The following is a 13,161-nucleotide window of genomic DNA, read 5'->3' as shown; positions in this document are numbered from 1 at the left end:
TGTGGGAGATGATAGGGCACTTGCAAGAAGTGATTTGGGAAAATTAAGTAACAACATTCTAGAGACGTGAGAACAATCTCATTTACTGTCACTTATCCAGTAGGGGATAATTGATTTTGATGGCTTCTTTTTTGGCTAAATGATAATTAAGGCAGAGTCTGAGACTGTCAGATGCTAACTATCTTTGCATTGCCATTAAAGAATCATAGGGCTAAAAATCGTAAAAATCTTTATGACTTAGGATAAAGAGGTGTGTTTTCTTCTTAGCTGAATGGTAATTGGGGTCGTCTGCTATTGGCTGAGAAGGTTGTGGTGGGAAAATGTTTACCATGTTTCCTTTCATTTGAGTAAATTGTCTTGTGTTTAGGAAAAAAAATACTAAATAAAATCTTAGCCAATAGATTACAGCTACACATTTAAAAAATTACATGTCATGATCAAGTTGGCTTCATCCCAGAGATACAAGGCTGATTTAACGTCCTCAAATGCACAAATGTAATTCACCACATGAGAAAAACAATCATAAGATCCTTTCAATAGATGTAGAAAAAGAATTTGACAAAATTCAGCATCCTTTTCTAACAAGAACACTTAAGAACATAGGCAAAGGTGGCACACTTCTGAAACTGATTGAAGCCATCCATGACAAACCCAAAGCTAATATCACACTGAATGGAGTAAAACTGAAAAGTAAAACTTTTCCACTTAGAACTGGAATCAGACAAGGATGTCCACTATTATCCAGTATTGGGCTGGAAGTTCTAGCCAATGCAATCAGGCAAGATAAAGATATCAAGGGCATCCAAATGGGGGCAGAGGAGGTCAAACTCTCGCTCTTTGCCAATGATATGATCATATACTTAGAGAATCTCAAAGATTAAACCACAAGACTCCTGGAAGTGATCAAGAAACAGTAACATCTCAGGGTATAAAAGCAATGTGCACAAATCAGTAGCATTTGTATATACTAACAATAGCCAAGTTAAGAAGCTAATCAAAGACACAATTTCTTTCACAGTAGCCTCAAAGAAAATGAAATACATAGGAATTTACTAACAAAATAGGTGAAGGACCTCAACAAAGAGCATTACGAAACCCTAAGAAAAGAAACAGCAGAAGACATTAACAAATGGAAGAACATACCATGCTCCTGGTTGACAGAAATCAACATTGTTAAAATGTCTATACTTCCCTCATCACAAGCATGGAGAAGCATGAATCCTATGTACTCAATTTTGATATGAGGACAATTAATGACAATTAAGGTTATGGGGGGGTGAAAGCAGAAAGAGGGACGGAGGGAGGGGGGTGGGGCCTTGGTGTGTGTCACACTTTATGGGGGCAAGACATGATTGCAAGAGGGACTTTACCTAACAATTGCAATCAGTGTACCCTGGCTTATTGAACCCTCAATGAATCCCCAACAATAAAAAAAATAATAATAATATAAAAAAAATGTCTATACTTCCCAAAGCAATCTACAGATTCAATGCAATCTCCATTAAAATATGATATCTTTGAAGAATTGGAAAAAATAGTTCTTCATTTCATAAGGAGCTAGAAAAAACCCACATAGCCAAGGCAACATTTAGTAATAAAAATAAAGCCAGAGATATCACTCTGCCAGACTTTAGGTTATAAGTCCACAGTGATCAAAACAGCACGATAATAGCACAAAAATAAAGACTTAGACATTTGAAAGTGAATAGAAAACCAGTCTCTTATACCCATCTGATCTTTGATAAACTGAACAAACACATACAGTGGTAATAAGAATCCCTATTCAATAAATGGTGCTGGGAGAACTGGATAACCACATGTAGAAGACTGAAACTGGATCCACACCTTTCACCACTTTAAAAAAATGACTCAAGATAGATAAAAGATTTAAATCTAAGGTATGAAACAATAAAAATCCTAGAAGACAGTATTGGAAAAACTCTTGAAGATGTCAGCCTGGGGAACATTTTATGAAGAAGACTTCAGTGGCAATCACAACAACAAAAAGAAATAAATGAGGCTCAATTAAACTGAAAAGCTTCTGCACGAGTAAGGACAGGACACAACAATAAAAGCAAATAGACAACCTTCAGAATGGGAAAAGATATTTGCATGTTTTGCAAATTCCTGCAAATTGCAGGAAAAGATATTTGCACTCTATCAAAGATTTGACAATTAACATCTACAGAGAACTCAAATTAAACAATAAAAAAAGGGCAAACAATCCCATCTATCACTGGACAAGAGACAGGAACAGAACCTTCTCTGAATAAGACAGACAAATGGCTAACATATGAAAAAAATGATCATCATCCCTAATCATCAGAGAAATGTACATCAAAACCACCCTGAGATATCACCTAACCCCAGTGAGAACAGCCCACATCACAAAGTCTCAAACCTGCAGATGCTGGCATGGATGTGGAGAGAGGGGAACACTTTTATACTGTTGGTGGGACTACAAACTATACAGCTTCTTTGGAAAGAAGTATAGAATATCTTCAAAGGACTCAAATTAGACCTCCCATTTGACCCTGCAATCCCACTACTAGGCATCTACCCAGAAGGAAAAAAATCATTTTATCATAAAGGCATTTGCACTAGATTGCTTATTTCAGCTCAATTTACAATTGCTAAGATGTGGAAACAACCTAAATGCTCATCAACTCAGGGATGGGTTAACAAACTGTGGTATTGTGTATACCATGGAATACTATTTAGCCATAAAAAAGATGGTGACTTTACATCTTTCTTATTAACCTGGATGGAGTTGAAACACATTCTTCTTAGTGAAGTATCACAAGAATGGAAAAGCAAATGTCCAATGTATTCAATACGAATAAGAAGCCAGCAAACAATCTAATTAACACCTACCAAGGAGAAAAACTTGTTTCAGTTCAAGTTGTGGGTAAAGGGAATGAGGGAAAGGGCTGAGAGCAGGAGGGGGGATAATGGTGCTCCCACTTAATGGGCACAATGAAGGGGTGTGTGGCACACATTTTGGGTGTGGGACACAACTACAAGAGGGACTCTACCTAACAAATTCAAATATTGTGACCTGGTTGTTTGTACTGTCACATTAACGTGAAATTAAAAAAAAAAATGAAAGTGCCTAGAAAGAATAACTGATAAAGGATGCACAGACCATCCTCCCTTGAAATATTTTCTAAATTTTAGGTGTGGGCCTTTCTAGATCTTGTTAGGAGAGCCTAAATGGTTCCAGTTAGGAAAAAAATCAATAAGTACTCAAAAAATTACCAGAGCCCACAAAATTGGGCCAAATAACTATTAATAGTCATCCCTAATGAGTGATGTGTTACTTTCTCTCAACTACACCTATCCTTTCTAGGTATGTGACTGATGAGGATGCTTAAATGAATAGACAAATAGATGCATATTTCTATACACTTCCTATTACTGTTGGCATTTACCAAGAAGCATTCAGCCTCAACTGTCTTTAACAACAGATTTTAAAAGATAATAAAATTCTTCAACAGGTTTCCAATTCAGTTGTCACTGTAATATAACAAAATTAAAGAGAAAATGACAGAGAAACTGCTGAGTAGCTAGAAATGTATGGTTATTCTCCCCTTGATGTTATTTACATGTAAGGTTTTGTTTCTACAAATGCCAGAAAAGCAGAGAGAGAGAAGGAGGGAGAGAGGTGGGGCCTTGGTGTGTGCCACACCTTCTGGGAGCAAGACATGATTGCAAGAGGGACTTAACCTAACAAATGCAATCAGTGCAACCTGGCTTATTGTACCCTCAATGAATCCCCAACAATTAAAAAAAAATTTTTTTCAATAGAAAATTAATACATTAATTCATTCCTCTCATCAAAATGGTTTCTGTATCATTTTATTTATTAATACCTTTAAAGATAACTGAAGGATTTCGATTATATAGCATTTGCTAAGATTTCAAGCTATCCTAGATACTTTTCCCATTACTTTTCTTGTCTATATTTTCAGTTAACCAATTTCCAAATACTCGTTCTTTCTAAGACAAAAAAGTCATCATTATATTCAATAATTTTCTTCGTAGCACTTAACCTTCTAAATTATTTCCATATTTATTTTTATAATCACTATCATCTACTCAATTGTAATTTCCATAAACAGAGATTGTGTGTTATGGGAGTGTTAATCTTTGTTACCCATCCATCAAGCCTGACCCATAGTTTGTGCTCAGTAAATGTTTGTTTACTGAATACATATGTCTGCCAACTTGCCCAATTCTTTTGAAAATATTCAAGAAAAATTTACATCAATCCAAATTAATTTAGTTCCTGCTACTATTTTTAACAGCATCTATTAGAAGTGTTTCCAGAATTAATCAGGAATTGAGATAACTGTGTGTCACTCAAAGTACTAAGCACAGTGCTTCTAAAGCACAAATGTTAAATTGAAATAAATTAGATGTAATAAAAATTACTTCGCCTCTACCTACAAAACACAAGAAGGAAATTTAAAAACATAGTGGAACTAAAAGCTCGTTTAATTAACTTCTTTTTGTTCATTTCTTCTATGTCTTTCATTCAGTCAATATTTGTTGAAAGCTTCCTCAGGCCATATGTGATACTAAGTGCTGAAGATATCAATGTGGATGAGACAGGTTAGTGGGGGAGACATATGAGCAAATAACAATGACATAATATGAAACCTCTGTAACAGAAGTAAACACAAAAGAGTTCCAGCGACACGATGCAACAAAGAGATACTCTCCATGATGGAGAGGAAGGACCAGAAAGTCTCAAAAGGGATGGGTGATCAGACAGAAAATGGAAAATTATTAATCTTATACAAAAGAACAAAATGTACTCTTAATTCTGCAAAACTAGAATGCTTTTTCTCTTTGGCTGTTCTTTGGCTGATTCTTTTTGATGAAAAAAATTGCAGAGGCATGGTATACTTATTAGGGACCTACTATTCCTTTACTTGCTATCAAATATTATGGCAAGCAATATCCATACATCATCTATTATGCCTCTGTCAGTAAGAAGGGACTCTGAAGATAGGGTTCATAATGTGCCCAAATGGTGCAAAGTCCAAAAGCTGGCATCACTCACTCCATTATGAGATAGATGACAGAGGGGTCATCTGCTACCCACAGCTGGGCCACTATGGCCAGAGTCACCATTCTGATGGAGAGGTGGGACATCAATATGGTGGGACACCATTAGTAGAGTAAAACTTATTAGCCCATGGTACTTTCCAATCACAACTCCCATACCTCATGTTCTATTTTGAGAGGTAAGTTGCGCTTACCCCTTTGCAGAAAGCACAGCAAACATGATTTTTAAATATAAGGGCTTTAGGCACAAAATTTATAGACACTACGTACACTGCCCCAACCCCATCCCCATCCCCATGTGGCAGAGAGACATTCTGTTTCTGGAAAGGGGTTTGGAGATTAGAACCTTTGACTTATTTGAGAACTAAGATCACTCTCTGTTTATTGCATGGCACTTCAGTGTTCTCACAGATCCTAAGGAAGAGATTGTACTCAAATGTCATAAAGCATGAAACAAACACATGACTGTTCCAGTGCATGGAATGGTCAGCAAACAGAAAGAAGTTCCACATGGCTGGAACACAGAAAAAGTGTGTATATGAATAGCAAAATTATGTTGGAATTTAGGACTAATTTAGGAAGAGATTTATATTCTATGATAACCAGAACATTATGACTTTATCCTGCTAGCAATGCAAAATCAACAACATGTTAGAAACAAAGACATGGAGCAAGCAAATATGTTTTGATAACCACGGTGGCAGTGTGGAAAAAGGATTGAAAAGGAGAAGACCCTGGGAGCAAAGGAGACGATGTAGCTGGAAATTACTCAGCCTCAACCAGTGAGTTAACATGCTGTACTAACTGTGGGATTTCTTTGCTTATAAAACAGAATATTCTACCTTGACTACATATGTAGACTGCTTTTAAAAAACATCATCTAATAGTACTTGAAGTTCCTGGATCTGTCTGCTCATATAACATGCAGACTATAAATCTTTCTATCTAATGTTTAAGTAGCACCTATATATTTTTTAAAACTCACTTTTCTCACTTTGGAAATTGAAAAACATCTATGAGTAAAATAGTGACCAAAGTAGGAAAATTAAGAAGCTCTGTGCTGTAAGTTTGGCTATAAAAGGAAAAAGAAAAGGAAACTTAATGTTGGTCTAGAGACCAGAGATATCAGATATTGCTTCAAAGAAATGCCAGGGGGCTCTTAACTGGCACAGGACAGCCACCAAAGATAACATAATGGGAATTTAATTTAATGTTTCATCTGTAGGATACATTGGTTTTATTGTTTTCCAATATCAGTAAAAGTCCATCAAGTCTCTGTCATTTCGTTGAGCTATTACAGCCAGAGAAAAGGCCACTCAGAAACTTCTTCTAAGGCAGTAGTAACTTGCAGCAACTTTAAGTGATCTGAACTACTTGAAAAAATTTTGTCTTATCTTCCTAAGAATGTCAAGAAAGCATTAACTCAGAAGAATGGTTGAACCCATTAAACCCATTTGTAAATTTGCTGAAGTACTTGTTTATTCCCTTAAATTTCAAGCATTGTCTAAAATTTCTTACTTTCTCTAGGTAGCGTAGATATGGCAATATCCCTGAAGGAAAGGAAACATACTGGGAAATTTAGATTCATTATAAGCAATAAAATACTGTATTTTTAAGCTACCTGAAATGGAAATAACAGTATATTATATTTCAAAATTTATCTCAGACAGTGCACTAAGTAGCTAGTTTTGGATAACTGAAAGAAGAAGGCAAGAATTTATTCCAGCAATTCATCTGGCTTCCTGTCTTAAATTTAGGAAAATCAGAAATCATTTTCAAACGAAGTCACTTCTTTTACAAAGTGAAAAGTAGATTTGAAGAATTGAAGAGTCTTGGCCATGATGAGAAATTCCTATGGAATGCAACTGATGCATAAGGAAACTGCCACTGGGACAGGGAATGACTAAGAGAAAACAATTGGGATGCATAATGGAGATTTTTAGTTTTGTAATTGGGTATTAAACATCGGTCTGGGCGAGTATTTTATAAGGAGGACCCCCCAGACAATTGAAGCAGCTTCAAAAATACACTACTGGGACTTGATCAAACTAAAAAGCTTCTGCACAGCCAAGAACACAGTAAGTAAAGCAAGCAGACAGCCCTCAGAATGGGAGAAGATATTAGCAGGTTATGTCTCCGAAAAACGTTTAATAACCAGAATCCACAGAGAACTCAAACGCATTAGCAAGAAAAGAACAAGGAATCCCATCGCAGGCTGGGCAAGGGATTTGAAGAGAAACTTCTCTGAAGAAGACAGGCGTGCGGCCTTCAGAAATATGAAAAAATGCTCATCATCTTTAATCATCAGAAAAATGCAAATCAAAAATACTTTGAGATGTCATCTAACTCCAGTGAGACTAACCTATATCACAAAATCCCAAGACCAGAGATGTTGGCGCAGATGTGGAGAAAAGGGAACACTTATTTTTTTTTTTTTTTATTGTTGGGGATTCATTGAGGGTACAATAAGCCAGGTTACACTGATTGCAATTGTTAGGTAAAGTCCCTCTTGCAATCATGTCTTGCCCCCATAAAGTGTGACACACACCATGGCCACACCCCTCTCCCTCCGAAAAGGGAACACTTTTGCACTGCTGGTGGGAATGCAAATTAATACATTCCTTTTGCAAAACCACAGCTAATATTTTACTGAATGGAGTAAAACTGAAAGCTTTTCCTCTTAGAACTGGAACCAGACAAGGTTGTCCTCTGACACCTTTACTATTCAACATAGTGCTGGAAGTTCTAGCCAATACAATTAGGCAAGACAAGGAAATAAAGGGAATCCAAATAAGAGCAGAGGAGGTCAAACTCTCCCTCTTTGCTGATGACATGATCTTATACTTAGAGAACCCCAAAGACTCAACCACAAGACTCCTAGAAGTCATCAAAAAATACAGTAATGTTTCAGGATATAAAATCAATGTCCACACGTCAGTAGCCTTTGTATACACCAATAACAGTCAAGATGAGAAGCTAATTAAGGGCACAACTCCCTTCACCATAGTTTCAAAGAAATGAAATACCTAGGAATACACCTAATGAAGGAGGTGAAGGAACTCTATAAGAAAATTATGAAATCCTCAGAAAGGAAATAGCAGAGGATATTAACAAATGGAAGAACATACCATGCTTATGGATGGGATGAATCAACATTGTTAAAATGTCTCTACTTCCCAAAGCAATCTACCTATTCACAATGCCATTCCTATCAAAATACCAACATCGTACTTTCAAGATTTGGAGAAAATGATTCTGTGTTTTGTATGGAACCAGAAAAAAACCCGTATAGCTAAGGCAGTTCTTAGTAATAAAAATAAAGCTGGGGGCATCAGCATACCAGATTTTAGTCTGTACTACAAAGCCATAGTGGTCAAGACAGCATGGTACTGGCACAAAACAGAGACATAGACACTTGGAATCGAATTGAAAACCAAGAAATGAAACTAACATCTTACAACCACCTAATCTTCGATAAACCAAACAAGAACATAAGTTGGGGGAAAGACTCCCTATTCAATAAATGGTGTTGGGAGAACTGGATGTCTACATGTAAAAGACTGAAACTGGACCCACACCTTTCCCCACTCACAAAAATCGATTCAAGATGGATAAAGGACTTAAATTTAAGGCATGAAACAATAAAAATCCTCCAAGAAAGCATAGGAAAAACACGGGAAGATATTGGCCTGGGGAAAGACTTCATGAAGAAGACTGCCACGGCAATTGCAACAACAAAAAAAATAAACAAATGAGACTTCATTAAACTGAAAAGCTTCTGTACAGCTAAGGAGACAATAACCAAATCAAAGAGACAACCTACACAATGGGAAAGGATATTTGCATATTTTCAATCAAACAAAAGCTTGATAACTAGGATCTATAGAGAACTCAAATTAATCCACATGAAAAAAGCCAACAATCCCATATATCAATGGGCAAGAGACATGAATAGAACTTTCTCTAAAGATGACAGACGAATGGCTAACACATGAAAAATGTTCATCATCTCTATATATTAGAGAAATGCAAATCAAAACAACCCTGAGATATCATCTAACCCCAGTGAGAATGGCCCACATCACAAACTCAAAACTGCAGATGCTGCCATGGATGTGGAGAGAAGGGAACACTTTTACACTGCTGGTGGAACAGCAAACTAGTACAACCTTTCTGGAAGGAAGTATGGAGAAACCTCAAAGCCCTCAAGCTAGACCTCCCATTTGATCCTGCAATCCCATTACTGGGCATCTACCCAGAAGGCAAGAAATCCTTTTATCATAAAGACACTTGTACTAGACTGTTTATTGCAGCTCAATTTACAATCGCCAAAATGTGGAAACAGCCTAAATGCCCACCAACCCAGGAATGGATTAACAAGCTGTGGTATATGTATACCATGGAATACTATTCAGCTATTAAAAAAAATGGAGACTTTACATCCTTCGTATTAACCTGGATGGAAGTGGAAGACATTATTCCACTTGTAAAGCATCACAAGAATGGAGAAGCATGAATCCTATGTACTCAATTTTGATATGAGGACAATTAATGACAATTAAGGTTATGGGGGGAGGAAAAGCAGAAAGAGGGACGGAGGGAGGGGGGTGGGGCCTTGGTGTGTGTCACACTTTATGGGGGCAAGACATGATTGCAAGAAGGACTTTACCTAACAATTGCAATCAGTGTAACCTGGCTTATTGTACCCTCAATGAATCCCCAACAATAAAAAAAAAAAAATACATTCCTTTTGGAAAGATATATGGAGAACACTTAGAGATCTAAAAATAGATCTGCCATTCAATTCTGTAATTCCTCTACTGGGCATATACTCAGAAGACCAAAAATCACATCATAACAAAGATATTTGTACCAGAATGTTTATTGCAGCCCAATTCATAATTGCTAAGTCATGGAAAAAGCCCAAGTGCCCATCAATCCACGAATGGATTAATCAATTGTGGTATATGTACACCATGGAATATTATGCAGCCTTAAAGAAAGATGGAGACTTTACCTCTTTCATGTTTTAATGGATGGAGCTGGAACATACTCTTCTTAGTAAAGTATCTCAAGAATGTAAGAAAAAGTACCCAATGTACTGAGCCCTACTATGAAACTAATTTAGGGCTTTCACATGAAAGCTATAACCCAGTTACAACCTAAGACTAGGGGGAAAGGGAGGGGAGGGAGGGGGGAGGTGGGTAGAGGGAGGGTGATTGGTGGGATTACACCTGCGGTGCATCTTACAAGGGTACATGTGAAACTTGGTAAATGTGGAATGTGAGTGTCTTGGCACAGTAACTGAGAGAATCCCAGGAAGACTATGTTAACCAGTGTGATGAAAGTGTGTCAAACGGTCTGTGAAGCTAGCGAATGATGCCCTATGATCATATCAATGTACACAGCTATGATTTAATAAAAAAATAATAATAATAAAATAAAAATAAATAAAAATCTAAGAGTATGTGGACTTTCACATATTGCATAAAAGAAAAAGCACTTTCATCAGAGTTCTTTTTTTTAACCTCCTCTTCTTCTTCCCTGGTTTCTCATCTGAAAGCCTGAATCCCTATCCTCTTCTCCAAAAGAAAACTTTTGGTGTTTTTATTCTAACAGCTATTAGAATTTTCTTAATGTTTTTCAGGATCCAAAAGCACTTGTGAATTTAATCAACTCAAAGCAATTGTGCCCATAGTCAATCTTTCTCACCAGGCACAGCATAAAATGTGAATTATACACTAAAAAAAATCACCATAATCCATCAGCTGACAAATTATATGAATAGCTCACTTTCTTAGCTTTCACCTTACAAGATCCCAAGTCTAATGCAAATTTCTGTGTTTTACTCATCCCAGAACTCTTTCCCAACACTGAGGAATTATTATGAATCTACATAAAAATGAGAAAAAATATATTGCTCTTGTATATTTTCCAACTAATTATAGTTTTATGTTTTCAGGTCTCAGGTCACAGCAACAATACTCCCAGGAATGTCAGCATTGGCAAGTAGACAGGAGCAGTAAGAGATACCTGTCCTTTAGAGCAGAAATTCTCACACTTTACCATGAATCAGAATCACTTGGAGGCCTTGGTAAAGCACAGATTTCTGGGCCACATCACCAGAGTTTCTAATTGAAGTTTTGGATGGAGCCTGAGATTCTGCATTCTAACAAGCTCCCAAGTGGAACAGGTGGTATCATTTCTGCTGGACCACAGCCCACACCTAAAGAAGCAAGATTGCTCATGCCTTTTTTTTTTTTTTTTTTTAGAGAGAGACAGAGTCTCACTTTATTGCCCTCAGTAGAGTGCTGTAGTGTCACAGCTCACAGCTACCTCCAACTCCTAGGCTTAGGCAATTCTCTTGCCTCGGCCTCCTGAGTAGCTGAGACTACAGGCGCCTGCCACAATGCCCGGTTATTTTTTTGTTGCAGTTTGGCAGGGGCTGGGTTCAAACCTGCCACCCTTGACATATGGGCCAGTGCCTTACCCACTAAGCCACAGGTGCTGTCCCCTTATGCCTTCTTAGAAGGTAATTCTTTTTTGACATATATTAAGATGATCATATGAGCTTTGTTTTTTGCTTTTGTTGATGTGGTTAATTATATTCATTGATTTACATATAATGAACCATCCTTGCATCCCTGGAATGAAGCCCACATGGTCATGGTTGATTTTTTTTTGTGTGTGCAATTGAATTAAGTTTGCTAGTATTGTTTCTTATTTCAAATTAATATGAGGGTACAAATATTTAGGTTACATTGTTTTCAGTTCTTAGCTAAAGTCCAAGTTGTAATTGAGCCTTTCACTCAAGGGGCTTGCTGAACACCCTGATATTGTGCACATTAGGTGAGATCATGCCAATCCCCCTCCCTCCTTGTCCCTCTCCTCTCCCTTGCTAGGCTACATTTGTGTTTCATCATTCATGTGGGCATGTAGTTGTGTATATATTAATTTCATATTAGTATTGAGTACATTGGATGCTTTTTTTTTCTTCCATTCTTGTGATACTTTACTAAGAAGAATGTGTTTCATCTCCATCCAGGTAATCATAGAAGATCTAAAGTCTCTATCTCTTCTTATGGCTGAATTGCTAATATTTTATTGAGAAATTTTATTTTTTCTGTGGTACAGACTGTAATATCCTCCTTTTCCTTTATGATTGAGCTTATTTGGATCCTTTCTCTTCTATTCCTGGTTACTTTCGCCAGCGATCTATTAATTTTATTGATCTTTTCAAAGAACTTTCTGTTTCATTGATTTTCTGTATTATTTCTTGTTTTCAATTTTATTTGTTTCTGCTCTGACCTTAGATGTTTCTTTTCTTTTTCTGGCTTTGGGTTCTTCCTTTTCTGGTTCCTTGGGACATGTCATTAGATTCTTATTTTGAAATCTTTCTGTCTTTTTTAATATAGACCTTTAAGGCTGTGAATTTTCCCCTTGTGACTGCTTTTGATGAATCCCATAGATTTGTACAGCTTGTGTCCCTTTTGTAATTCAGTTCCTTATGGAAATATCAAGTATAGAAACATCTAGATCCCTAATTCTTGACAGAGCAAACATGTAGATTGTTTCTACATACATACATACCTTTTTGATGAAGCCAGAATTACCCCTCATCTAAATCCTTTTTGGGTCATTTTCTAACAATGCTACTCAGTTCCCAATTCTATAGTCATATTCTGAAACTTCCAATTATTTGGAAGTTTGGATAAAAAATTCAACATCCTTCATCTGTTGCTTTAGTCACATAATTATACAATTCATAATTTCCCAATTCAGCTCAAGGAGCACAGCTGTCTCCTGGAAATCTAAAGACCTGGGTTGTAGTCTTGTAGGTATATTTACCAGCTGTGTAATCTAGGTAGCATCACTTCATCTCTCCTAGAATTTATTTTCATGTGTTCATGGTGAGTATGGGACTGGATTAAATGTCCTCTCAGATATCTTTTAGTTGAATAAAATATGGAATCTTCTTGTTATGAATAGAAATTACTACTCCAAAGGACAATTCTATATTTCATAGTGGTGGTAAACTGTATATTTAATAGTAGCCTGTCAAATAATCTGGGGGGGAGGTTGTATTTT

General features: G+C 36.7%; 1 protein-coding gene across 1 annotated transcript in view; it reads right to left on the bottom strand.

Annotated features, from left to right (window-relative positions):
* CTNNA3 (catenin alpha 3) overlaps positions 1 to 13,161 on the bottom strand; it is a 1,739,301-nt gene that overhangs the window by 1,478,022 nt on the left and 248,118 nt on the right. The window lies entirely within an intron of this gene.

The sequence above is a fragment of the Nycticebus coucang genome, chromosome 3 (assembly GCF_027406575.1).
Source record: "Nycticebus coucang isolate mNycCou1 chromosome 3, mNycCou1.pri, whole genome shotgun sequence".
NCBI classification, from domain to species: domain Eukaryota; kingdom Metazoa; phylum Chordata; class Mammalia; order Primates; family Lorisidae; genus Nycticebus; species Nycticebus coucang.
The sequence above is the reverse complement of the archived record's forward strand: the minus strand, read 5'-3'. Positions and strand labels throughout refer to the sequence as shown.